This window comes from Dromaius novaehollandiae, chromosome 10 (genome assembly GCF_036370855.1).
Source record: "Dromaius novaehollandiae isolate bDroNov1 chromosome 10, bDroNov1.hap1, whole genome shotgun sequence".
Classification (NCBI taxonomy): domain Eukaryota; kingdom Metazoa; phylum Chordata; class Aves; order Casuariiformes; family Dromaiidae; genus Dromaius; species Dromaius novaehollandiae.
Genome location: NC_088107.1, coordinates 2,840,345 through 2,854,054, shown reverse-complemented (window position 1 = coordinate 2,854,054; position 13,710 = coordinate 2,840,345). Strand labels below are relative to the sequence as shown.

Here is a 13,710-nt window from a genome sequence, read left to right as displayed (position 1 = left end):
ACTGCCCTGCTATGTTTCTTACCAAAGGAATTTTGAGTCCACTGGTCTGCCAGCCAGAGAGAAGAGACAAGATGAAAGCTGTGAATTTATCTTTATGATAAATTTCTACTTGGATTTTTACAGTGAAGTTTTCAGAACAAGTTGAATGTGAACACTGAATAGTTGTTTAATTGTACTCCTTTTCTACATCCACATTTATTTCTGGCCATTCCAATTTCTTTGCATTAAGGTAACAGCCAGAGTTCTTAATCAAGACCAGGACTTCACTTTGATTTCCTTATACTCAGAATAATATGCAACCTCAGAAATATAAGCAAGTAAGCAAGACTGAGACACGAAATAGAAGAAAAGGGACTACCTACATTTACAACGACAAAGCAGGGAATAAAACCTGAGAGTGTTGGCTCTTACTCCAAAACTCTTCCCACTGGACTTCTATATCTCAGTACTGTGACGTCTACTATCTTAATCTTCAATGGGCTTAGCATGGGCCCTTAGGATAGAAAGTATCTCATTTTTTATCTGACCCGGGATCTTTTGTTACTGCTTTTATTCACCATTGAAGAGATGAACATCCTACAGAGCTATTCCATTTTGCATAGGACTTTATCCTGTTATAGGAAAAAACATCTTTATATTGATTGTAATCACTATTGAACTTAACCACGGGTTATTTCATGCCTCACTTTCCTACCTGCAAAAACAGAAATGGCATTCTTTGTGTTGATTAACTTTAATCTTTGTGCAGAACCTAGGTCTATGTACTGTACTTGCTACAGATAAGAAAATTATAATGGACAGTATTTAAAATTTTGGAATTTCAAGGAGTTACGCTTACTAACATCTTTAATGCAAAAAGAAAACAAACAAGTTCTCATGGAAATTCCCACAAGTTGTGTTTTATTTCAGTTTTCAAATAAAATCTAAGAAAACTTGGCTGCAAATCTTTCTTTTCATTTTCATCCAGCTCAGTACGCATTGGTAGAATTTAAAAAGTCAGTATCTGCCAAAAGTTTATTCTTAAAACAACAGCATGCTGCAATGCATTTACTTCTGTGTTTTGCCACTTTATAAGGGGAAAAATATATTTCTAAGATATTTTTGGTAACGTGTGACTAAGTAGCAAAATTAAAACTAGGAAATTAATAACTACATGGCATTTCAATCCCATCAACTCTAATCAACATAAATCCATTCTAATTAAAACCTGCAAATCCTAAGGATATCAAACAGATAGCCCTCTATTATAGGGAGACAGTGACAAAACAGGCACAATACACAGAAATGGAGAATACAGAAATCTCTGAAAGAGACATAGATGAAGCAGTACTAAAGTAATTACTATATTTTTAAAATATCATCATCCTCCAAATAATCTCTAATTGGTGAAAACAACAACGAAACATTTTGTCCTTTAAACCTTAAAAAGCACTTTCATAAGCTAAATGAAGGACCTGAAGGAAGTGTGTAACTTCACAAGCTGAAAAAGGTTACTAAGTTTATCACAATCATCAAACCAGAAATAGTACAGTGATGCAAAGCATGTTCTGATCAGCATGATGAATAACACACATCCGTTTAAATGAGAATAAAAGAAATTATACAATTGCAGCAGAGCCTTTGTTTCAAAGTCAAAACATCTAAGCCTTGACTCTGTCTTTAGAATTTGATCAAAAGCCCACGAATATTAACAAGAATCTCTGCACTAACTCCCTTGGGCCTTTCATATGCCCTTTTATAGCAGTGGAAAGTTATTGTCCACTGGCAATTCTGCCTCACACATCTTAAATCAACTCAGGAAGCTCCTCAACTCTCCTATATTCCATTCAATCTTGAATTTACAATTGCCATCAGCCTCTAAGAACATAACTATGGATGTCCTGCCTCCCTGCTTCTAGTAAACTTTCTTATGGTGTACTGAGGTCAGTGGTTACCCTCTTCTACTATTGTACTCTTAGGTGAAGAAAGAGATCGGAACCTTTATTGGATATCAGAACTCTTTTGGGATGTATATTACATGTATGTATCTGCAGCGTCTAACACTGATACTTTGGGGTTTAAAGGGAGAAGCCATCTTCATCCAGTCCTAAATTATCTCTTTAAAAAAGGCCTCTTTTGTCTATTGGAGGCTTTTATCCACAACCAGCAGAGATTAAACAAATGCATTTGCTTGGCAGGCAGTGGTTGTTACCCTGCCAGTTAGCGCAACAGGAAGCAAACAACCTGCTGACCTTCCTGGGCAAGCAGTCTTTCTAAGCCAAGCAAATGGGATCGTAGTAAGGGCTGTAGTTCAGACAGTTGTTATTACCATATATTATCACAAACTTATCCTAGCATTGCCCTGGAATTATGGCAACAGTACAGAATCACAGAGCTGTAAGGCTGGAAGTACCAAAGAAATCATTATGTCTAGTTATTTCCAAAGTGTAACGTATGCAATCACAGCAAACATCATCTTTATTATGCTTTCAGCAACTACTGATCTTAAGGCAGTATGGTGGTCCGTAGAGAAATCCTGAGAGTTGACAGTGGTCTGCTAGTCTAAAAGGTCTGGGAATCACTGATTTGATTTAATTACTTCAGCAAGGATCAGGTTATACCTAGACTACTCCCTAAGAGATATTTATTTAACCCGTTCTTGCAGATTTCTAGTGAATGAAATTCACAACCTCTTCATGCAGACTATGCTAGAATTTGTTGTTTTCAAGAATATTTAATATTATTTGCCATTCTCTTTACTACCCCACAGTTTTTGCTTGCTTTTTCTTTTTAATGAAATAGAAATTTAGAAAACAAGCAAAATGGAATATGGAGTACCAGAATGCTTGCACAGTGTTGTATTTAGAGAAGCAAAAAAATACAGTCTATCATTCTTCTTAGTCCTAGCTTATTGTAATGTATACCGTTACTAATTTAGCAAAATAACTATGCTCTCCCTCTATGCTTTCAATGTGAAGCAACAGTTCTACATGCCTTTGCTTTTATACAGCATGCTCGAGAAGCAGTATCCAGAGCAGCAAGAGGACTTTGGCAAATAACGAGGAAGGTAGTTTTAGTAAGGTCCCTCAATTATGAGCATGCATTCTCCTCAAGTGAAACTTTTACCTAAGTCTGCCCTGCATGTCATACCGTTGGATCAAACAAAGAGGGGAAGCTGAAAGGTAGACTGACATTAAAATGTGCTGGGACAGGAAAGATGCTTTAATAGATATAAAGCTACAGTCTCTTTTAGAAAGGATTTTTCCACTTTTTATTCCTGTTGTCTGAAATCAGTCCTGAATAGAAGAAGCTAACTTGATAAAATATAGGCAAAAAAGAAAAATCATATAAGAAAAGAATGGAAATGCTGTTACAGACTTTTGTGAGTATAAATAGTTTTGTAAATGAAACTGTCAGGCCCAGCATCTGAAATGCTGTAGAAGTCATTTTAACGGTCAGCCTGCTGCAACTATTGCAAACATTTTCTAGTTTCTTTCAAAGCACAGCCTCTTGTGTTTTTTTTTTTCAATCTGTCACATGGGGAGACATCAGTCAGAGACTCAAGGGGACAGAAACCAACAGAGAAGCAGAAACGGATTGAGAGAAGATAAGGAACAGACAAAAATGGGAGATAATAAATTCCAAAAAAGAAACTGAAGGGATGGGACACACCAGAAAAAAAGAGGGGGGTGGTGAGATAAGCTGTAAAATAATATGCTGAACTCAATTTTTAGCAAAAACACTAGATCAAAATAATCCAGCATTGTCCCTCTATCTTCTTATATGCTTCCAAAGGCAGAGACTGTCATACCTGAAAGGGCAGTCATGTCATGTGACTCTAAACACAGAACTGGAAAACTTCTGCCACAGAACTGGGTCTGCTCTTTTGTCTTCAGTTTGCACCAGCCGAGAAACTTTCTCTTACCTGCAGCTGCACTTGCTAGTCCAATATGTGGGACAGTCCCTCACACTGGTGCTTTGCATTTCCTCAGTAGCAACTCTGCATACTGGAATATGGAACCAGGACTAGAGAAAGAGGGAAAAAATACCTAAAATAAGCATTGAAAGATATGAAAAACAGAAAAAAACTCTCACTAAGTTATATCAGCAGCTTGGTATTTGATGGGTATTCTCAGGTCCTTCACGGCCTCAGAAATTTCCACATCATATCAGCTGCCACATAAAGTAGCTCCATTTACAGATGTAAATACAAAGTTTTCTGAATACAGTGCGTTGAAATGCTATGTTATTATTGACCTATTTATTGACCGTGTAGCAGCCATATTCCTCCCCACAACCTGTAAACAGAGGACATGCAATGTATGTGGCAATATCTGTACACTGTCAATTCTACAGGTCTGGACTGCGCTCTGGGTGAGGACACAGATCATTACAGAGTGGGCAATGAAGTACCTGAAAGAGCATGCCACCTAAATCTAAGCTGAGATCTAACCTAGGCACACAAAGATGAGGAGTTTCTTTCTCCGTATTCACTGGAAAGAAGCAGGGCAGCCTAGCTCCTTAATTATGACACCTAGGAAAGGTAACTAAAGTTAAGTGAGGTATCTTATAATATCCCCAGTGTATTTTCCCCTTGGAGGTTATGGTGACAGCCAGAGATAGTAGGCTGCCTGACTGTGCAGCCCATTACTAGACTTCCCAGGGAAACCTTGTACCATGGTCTAGCCTATTCAACAGATAATTAAATTACCTGTCCAAGGTTGGATTGTAAGGACTCTTTTCTGTTTTTTTGTTTTGGATTTTTGCTCACAATGATTCCTCCACTTCATAGCTATAGGTGGAGATTAGTAGCAGCATTTGTTTCCTTCCAAACTGTCCACCCAGCTCCAAGCAACCTTCTAGGCCTAGGTTACTGATTTATAACACCGTAGAACAGGTGGCAGACCCTGAAAACCCCAGGCAGAAAGAGTTGTGCTAGAGAAAAAAAATCATACATAGGTTTTAATTTCTTCCTCTTTGTCAATATTTGTGTATGTTGTTTTTCCTTAACTTTTTCTTAGCCCATTAGACTACTTTCTTATTGTAATGGCAGTTCAGTCTCTTCCAGAAACTTATAAAACATTATGCTGCCTACCTAGGGTCTTCATAAAGCAGAATGAAGTCTACTATTTACAGCCAAGGGTGATGAACCAAGAGAAAGGATCTTTGGCTCAAATCCTGCCTGAGCCACTCAGTCAGCATGTGACTCCCAGGCAAATCATTTGACCTTCTTTGCCATAGTTCAGTTATAAATTTGGCTAAGAAGCAAGATCTTGTTGAAAAGCACTTGCATTTGACCTCAGCTTGCATGAGTAAATGCATCTGAAAAAAATCAAGTTGAATGATGCAGCAAATTCTTTTTCAGTTATCTACCTCTAGAAACCATGCAGTTGCTCACATAACTTCAACTCTCCAACCTGGCATAATAGTGAATAACACATAAATGCTGCACCACTTAATTATAACACAGTTTTCCAGTGAGCTTCAAAACAATTTTCTTTCTATATTTATAGAGGCCTGTAATGAAAATAAAATTCTTAACTGCCATCCAAGAAAAAAAAAAACTTAATCTTTTCTCAACTTCATGTAAAGTCCTTCCCTCCACAACGTTCTAGGAAATAGGTTAAAGTATAGTAATACAAAGTATGCTAACAGCTAGAAGTATTTAGCCTTGAGAGGAGAAGGCTCAAGGATGATTTTATCAATGTATATAAATTGTTGATGGGAGGCAGTAAAGAAGACAGAGCCAGACTCTTCTCAGTGGTGCCCAGGGAGAGGCATGAACTGAAATACAGAAAATTCCACTTAAACCTATGAAAAAGCTTTTTTACTGGGGGGGGGGGGGGGGGGGGGGGGGCAGTCAGACACTGCAACAGGTTGCCCAGAGAGGTTGCGGAGCCTCCATGCTTGGAGATATTCAAAACTCAATCGGACACAGTCCTCAGCAACCTGCCTTAGCTGCCCCTGCATTGAGCAGAGCGATCAGACTAGAGACTTCCTGAGGTTCCTCCCATCCTCAACTGCTCTGTGATTCAGTTCAGGGAGAGCCAGAGACATAGTGAAGACAACAGCGGCAGAACTGGTATGCATTAAGCTGCAGAATCTGACAGCTTGGCCATCGTTGTTACCCCATCGCATTGCTACCAATGATTCAAATAAATCAGAGAGGAGACTTCATACATTTTTGTGAAGCATTAAATAGGAAGTATATGGAGTCATATCAACTGTGCGGTACATATAGGACAGTTACTAATTAATCATCTTCCTTTTACTTCACTTAGACCTTGTGGATGAAAATAGTAGAAGAAGAAAGAACTTTAAACACATATCCTGCTCCCATTCAAGCAAAGAAAAAGGTTCAACTTAGTCTGCAGGAGCTCAGTGTATGTAGAACAGAAGCAGCATTTACTGCTTTTTGTTGATGATCCAAACTCGTCCCACCACCAGGTGAGAATTTTTACTACAAAGGCAGTTTCAGAGGGATAATGGGAGTCCATGAAGCTAGGATAAGCAAGACTACTGGAAGTTCTCTCTCTGCTTTTAGCAGAGGACAATGATCTGAGCTGCTTCATTTTGATTCCTTTCCACCACATTTAAAATCAGTAGTTAGTTAGCATCACACTAAATAGCACTTTTAAACTGATTTTTAAAAGAAGCAGTCACATAGTGAATAAACTCTCACCTAGCATCACTCAAACAGAACCATATTAGCAATATCAAGAACAAATTTTGCATAATGACCATAATATGAAGTCATAACAGAACTATCTAACATTTGTGATGAAAGCCTTGAGGACAACGACAAAGGCATCTATTAATAAGACATTCAACAGCACAGTATACCCAGTAGAGTTGGGCAAATACTGCAGTCCATTTCCCTTGGATATTCATTTGAATTTTTAAATGGGTTTCTTTTGACTGTTCACATCCCCTTTGTGCTAACTTTACATGCATAGTAAATGAGTTTAATAAGGGGAATAATCATGAAAAACATATTTTAAGCCTGAACATTTGCCAAATGAAAACCTCAAATTGCACAATCAATGGTTAGCAGTACATATGTCAGTTTATGAATTTTTAACTAAATTCAAAATATTCACTATTGGTCAGTTTCATGCTCTTGCAGTTAGGAAATACAAAAAGCATCATTACATACAGATCTAAACAGCATAAGTTAAAATATTACTACATATAATTTGGTGCTCCTGAATTATTTGCAAGCCAAGAATTAGTTCTTCAAAATAATTACGAAAAAAGAATGCATGTTGAATTTTTGCATTTTCTTATATATTTAAACATATGTATGTGTCTATATATATGTACATATATAGATATATAAATTAAATTATCTATCCAGCTCTATTAAAAAATATATTTTTCCAGTGGAGAGAATATTGCTATGGTTATAAAATCTTTATTCCTACCATTTTAGTGAGTAAAATATGAAGTGCCTAAGATGCACAGCTGCCAATCAAAAATACAGTAGATATATTTTCCTTTAGTTTCAATATACATCTCTGAGCTCTCAAGGAAAATCTTCTGTATCTCATTTGTACAGCAAATCACAACAGCAGAGTTCTACACAGGTCAACTGCTACCTCACTTAATTTCTCATGATAGGAGCCTAAGAGGAAATTAATCAGTTTCACCCAGAAATTTCTCCTTGTGATTTTGAAAGCAGGGGCAAAAAAAGTCACCCTTGCAATTCTGTTTTCTATTTACTGCGGTATATGAATAAATAGCCCTTAGAGCATTATATTCCACAGTAATGACCCCAAACCTGAGCTAGAAATACTATAGGGAGCAATCCCAATTTGGTAGTGGGTGGAAAAGGTGAGCTGCAAGGCCTTTCCATCTCTAACTGCGATTATCCCTTGAATCATATAGGAGTTGCTACAGAGGCTGAAGCATCACAAAGCCTCACTTCAGTGTAAAGGTTCCAATCACATCAAACAGATTTTGATGACAAAAAGACTGGTCTGCTGGACTTTACCATTGGGCTGTCTAAATTATTTTCATAATTTCTAACATAACAAATATACACGTCATGAAACAATAAAATCTGAAATCCACCACGTTATTATCATCTACACATAATCTAAAATTCCTTACTAAGCTAAAGCTTAACATTCTACTGATGTTAGTATAAAGGCTTTTTTTAAAATAATATTTGACATCTCTGATATGCATCAGTTGTCAGTAAATAGATTAAAAACTCTGAAGTGAACTATGTAAAGATACAAAATGAATGGAAAAAACACCATACAACTTTGTAATTCAGTGATGTAACAAACTTTTGAACTGCATCCAAGAAGGAAAGGGATGGTGGGAGCAAAACTAAATACATAGTATAGTAAAAATGAGGAATTGTGATATATAAATTGCCTTTATGCTTCCAATAATTGTAAACATCATGTAGTTTCATACTCCTGCCATGCTTGAAGAGATCTGTAGGTGGTTTTTTTTATTGTATTGCAGAACAACATTAGTTTCTAGTTTATTTTTGAGAAGAAATTGCTCTAGTTATGTTATAAGCAACTTAAAGCAGTTTGTTCACAGAAGCTGAAAGATTGAATTTTAGCCTATTAGACATTATAATGGAAGCAGAAGGCAGCATTTCAACTTAAAACCAATTAAATAGTGCCTCCCAGCGGTGATAACCGGTGTCACAAACTGAAAACTAGCAAGATGGTTCGTGACTAACCAAAATGCAGGAAGAAAATTTGAAGCATAACAATGCGCAAAAGCAAAATCCTTTTCTTTTTACCAAAAGAATATTAACATGTCATTTATAATGCTGTGCAACATAATTTTAAAGGATAAATGGGATAATCCAGGTAATTATAGGCCTGTCAGTCAAAGAGCAATCCCAGGTAAAATAACAAAAAGTCTAATTAATACGGGATTCGACAAAAATAACTAAAGGACGGTGATATAATTAATATCAGTTGACACAGGATTACAGAAAATAGATCTTGTTAACCTAACTTGATATCTTTTTTGATGAGACTACAGTTTTGGGGAGTAAGAGCGGTACTGTCACTATAACAGAATTCTGGTAGAAATTTCAAGCTTTTTGAAATCTAGCTATTTGTCAGCATATACAGTGCTTTTCTGAAAGCTACAAATCACCATGGCATATATTAAATTAGCTGAAGAAAGTTTAATTGATAGGTCTTACAATTAAATGTTATATTCAGATTTGCTACTAGGGTAACTGTGATTTCTTTTGCATATTCTTTATGACTGGCTTGGCACACAAGGCAAAGGACAGACCACTGACCTAGATCACTTCATAAAGTGGGTCCAAGCAAATAATTTGAGAGAAGCAAATTTTTGAGAGATGCAAAGGTAAAGTTTATACACTGAGCAAAAAAGAATGTAAGCCACATATACCTAGTATGGGATCCTGTCTAGGGAGTACTGACTCTTAAAAATATTTGAGGACAACGATAGGTAAATAACTGAACGTGAGCCATCGGCACAATGCTGACATCAAAAGAATTAGTTTAATTCTAAGATGCATACATGGGAGAACAAGAAGTAGGAAGATTTTACATAGTATCTGTTTCAGGCCATCGTGCAGTTTCCAGTGCTAACACACAATACAATGAGACTTTTAAGAAATGGGATTCTTTTCAGAAATAAGCCACAGAAAGATTAGAGTTGCAAAATACAAAAAATGAAGGAAGTTCAACTTGTTCAAGTCATCAAAGAAACAGCAAAAGAGGTCATTAGATGACTCTGTAAAAGCACCCGAGGAAAAGAAATTTGATGAGAGAGAGAGATTTCCAATCTTATAAACATATTGAGAGGCAAAGACAAAGTTAGCAAATCCAGAGTAGAAACAAAGTGCAGTTTTTCCAGCAATAAACATAATTAACCTTGGTACAGCTCCTTTAAGTAGAAAGAGATTTCCAACTGGGCACACTGCTGATAAGCAGGATAATGTAAGACCAGGTCTACATCAGTTAAGCTGAGCTTCATTGGCAAGCACACCCATTCTGACCCAATGTAATAGCATTCCCTGATCTTCAGCTATGATACTACTGCATATTTTGTCACTCCTGCTAACAAATGCTGGGAGATTTAATGTTTGAGAGATTCTCTGACAAATGAAGGCAAAGAATTTTACTTCAAAAATGCAACAGTGAGAAATGGAGCCATGGATACTGATCTCGATTGTATGGTTTTTTTTGTTCAGAAAATAGTCAGTTTCTTTTATCAGTACTTCTTTTATCAGTACTCATTTGCTGCATAGTAAGGAGATGAAATCTTTAAAAAACAATAAATAACAGCATCTAGAGCATAACTGAGTGAGAACTGTGCATTATACTATTTATGATAGATTAGTGCAAGGAGCTGCATATTAATCCTGAGACCATTCTAGAGATGGCCACTATTTTTACAGTATTTGGGTTGTACTGAACCAGCAATACAGGGAAAGGAATCTCCAAGAGAAAAGACAGCATTTATTCAGTTTTGTATGAGTTCGAAGCAGATGCTGAATTAACAGTTGCTTCAAAATTGCTTTAAGAATGGAAGAATCAACTTTAAAGATATCCTGTAAGACAATCAAATCTTGCATCCTCTACCCCAATGACAGTATTCCTGGGAAAAATATGGCCTCTTTCAAATGAAAATACAAGATTTCTATTGACAACCTGACTGTGTGGATACCAGACTTCAATACTATCTCTTGTTTGTGTTACTTTCTTAATCTTTTTTCTCAGAAAGCCTGTAATAGGGCCTTATACGTAATCCCATCTTGTGGCGGTCTGCTGCAGACTTGTTTATAGGCACAGTAGCAAACCGGAATATAGCTTGCTATATACTTTTCTGTGCTTACTAACAGTCTTAAACACAATTTTAGCTGATGAAGCCCAATTTAGCTATGCAGCCCACCTCCCAACGTTAAGCAGGGAAGCAGTTAGTGCCCTCTAATAACAGGCTGTACAAAACTCAGGAAGAAGTCCCTTTGCAAGAATAAAACTCAGCAGTTGCTTTGCCAGGATGGCAGAAGTAAGGTACGGTGTATCATAAAGGATATCTGTGTGGTGCCAACTGACACATACTGGTAAGCAGGTATGGTATTATATTAAATGGTCAACAATTTATTACACCTATTTCTGAATACCTGCTTTTTGCTTTATCTTGCACATGTTCCACTTCCACATATATATGCCCAACAACAACCTACATAGTAAAATGGTATTTTATTTCTACATCAGTTTCTTAGGTTGTTTCCAGTCATTTGTCAGACGAGTCAAGCTTCAAGTCATGAGAAACCAGAGCCAGAAGCTGATATTTCCAAATGACCTGAAAGTTTTCTTTGCCAAAATATTGAGCAAGTTCTATCAAAAGGTAATATATTGAAATTCTGCACTGCACCCCCTGACATTTTTACAAGCAGGGAGACTTCCTGAGAGGCTCACGCTTCCCAACATAGGCAAGAACATGTAACTGAACTTCAAAGAGTCTTCTCTGTCTCATTTAAAACAAAATCTTTTCTAGCGCTTACTAGTGTTATCCAAGCGAGCATCTCTGAAGTAAGGAAAATACTCTGTGTAGAGAAAGAAATATTTGTACTACTTTATTTTCATCTGTTCTACCACATCTTCTCAGACACTCAGAGAAGGAAATATTCAGGAGGAAATTTATGTCTCACTGCTTTGCAGCTGTGCTGCACTCCACCTTCATTATTCAACATGTAATGACATCTTCTAATACTGTATTTTAAAACATTTTAGCAGTTTTTTAAAACAATTATGGATGATCTTGTTATCCTGAAAGTTTTGGCTCTCCCTGCACCTTCACCCTGTAGAAACTTCTTGCCACGTATAAAATCAATTCCCAGATGAGTATGAAAATCTGTCTCAAATCTCACTAGGCCAAACTCAATTGTTAGATGAGGTGTAAATAACTCTTTTTGGCTTTACCAACTCAACTCTGAACTGACTTTTACTTGTAAGAGAATGCTCTTGGAAAGGGGTGGGAAGGGGAGAAAGGGTAAGAATTTTAAAAATTGCCCATTTTAGAAATAAGCAGGCAGCTACTCAGTAGTATCAGCAGTGCATGAACTTAACCAAAGGTCTTGCATTTCTATGAAGCTGAACAAATTAGAGCAGTGCTCTCCAACACTTTCATTTAATTAACCTTGATTTTATTGCAGTCAGTGAATGACACTGAGTAGCCCCGCAGATCTGCGTTCTTCACTATGTCACAGCAATCAGCAGCTACAGCATTCCAAACTGAATTCAGTGACTTTTCTCTCAAATGTTATCTTTTTCATCCCTTTTCTGTCACCACCGATTATTTCATCTTTGTTCGTACTGTACAAGAGCTCTATCATTTTGGTCTCCATCCTCCCCCCACCCTGCTTACATAATATGTCTAAAATCATCCTGACTAACAAAAACAAGTCTACACTTTGGACGTCTCTCACCAAGCTATACCACCTCCTCCTCCTCGTATGTTTGAGGACTTGGCTTCTGAAAATCAGTTTCTTACAGATGGTACTTCCATTTCCTGGCACCAATTGGTTACTTTCAAGTATTAGTCATTGAAGATACACGTTTTATAAAACATGTGAAAAATAAGCAATAGAACAAACAGGGACATAAAGTGAAACACTGCCTTGGTTCTTTCTCAATCTTTCTTCTCGTAAGATAAATACTAGATAGCTTACACCATGTATTTATGCTCAAGCGAGGTTACGACATATGCAGTTCTGAGAAAGTATTACTGCTTTTTTATATTCAGAATAATCATCCCCCAATACGTCACACTAACATCACTGCAGCCTCACATACAGAGTGCTGACTCAGAAAAAGTGAATAGCATTCGTGACCCTGCCACTGCTTTTGTTTGATCATGCACAAGCACTTTACCTTTCAGGGCCTCAGTCTTTCCCTTTGTAAAATGTAAAAAATAAAACTGATCTCTATACTATTATTTGACTTGGGGCTTTTGTGCACTCCTCACTCACCCTAGCCACGTTCCCCACCTCAGCACCCCGGGTGCTGGGAGGCGACCACACGAAACGAGGCGATCTGAGAAATGGACCCGGGGCTGTGCCTGGAAGAGGTTATGGAAGACCATGATGGTTCACACATGCATTTATGCAGGACTACGGTTTAGGTACAGCAAGACAGCCTCTTCTCGTTCTTCCTGGACAGAGGAACAGAAAAATTCACCATGTATCTTCACCACCCTCAGGCCACACACTCCTAACAGAGGGCAGATTCTTCCCACTTGCCTTCCATGAGACGCCCCAGCCACTTTTTCAGCCTTTCCTCCACAGGCCCAAATCCCCTCGGTTTTACCTCACTGAGAGGGAACCTAACACCCCTGTTCACCCAGCCGCACCACGCAGGGCTCTAACGAAGCTCAGCCCTGGCCGGGCTCCCCCTCAGCGCTGCTCCCAGCTCGACCTCGAGGCTCCCGCATCCCCTCAGTCCCCAGCCCCGGCTCCCAAACTCGCTCCAGCCTGTCCCAGCCCCTCAGAACCGCCCTCAGGGGCAGCCCCGGCTCGCTCCCGCCTTTCCCCTCAGGGCCGCCCTGGTTCCCTCGGCTCGCTCCTGCCCCTCCCTCAGGGCCGCCCCGGCTCCCTGGGCTCGCTCCCGCCTCTCCCCTCAGGGCTCCCTCAGCTCGCTCCCGCCTCTCCCCTCAGGGCGGCCACAGCTCCCTCAGCTCGCTCCCGCCTCTCCCCTCAGGGCCGCCCCGGCTCGC

General features: G+C 38.5%; 1 protein-coding gene across 1 annotated transcript in view; it reads right to left on the bottom strand.

Annotated features, from left to right (window-relative positions):
• The window catches only part of MEGF11 (multiple EGF like domains 11), a 298,039-nt gene extending 284,436 nt beyond the window's left edge, over positions 1–13,603 (bottom strand). The window contains exons 1-2 of the mRNA XM_064517860.1: positions 12,968–13,603; positions 3,905–4,005 (exon numbers count right to left, since the gene is read on the bottom strand). The gene's annotated coding sequence lies outside the window, so the exon portion shown is untranslated. The remainder of the gene's footprint in view (positions 1–3,904; positions 4,006–12,967) is intronic.
• Between the last annotated feature and the right edge of the window lie 107 nt (positions 13,604–13,710).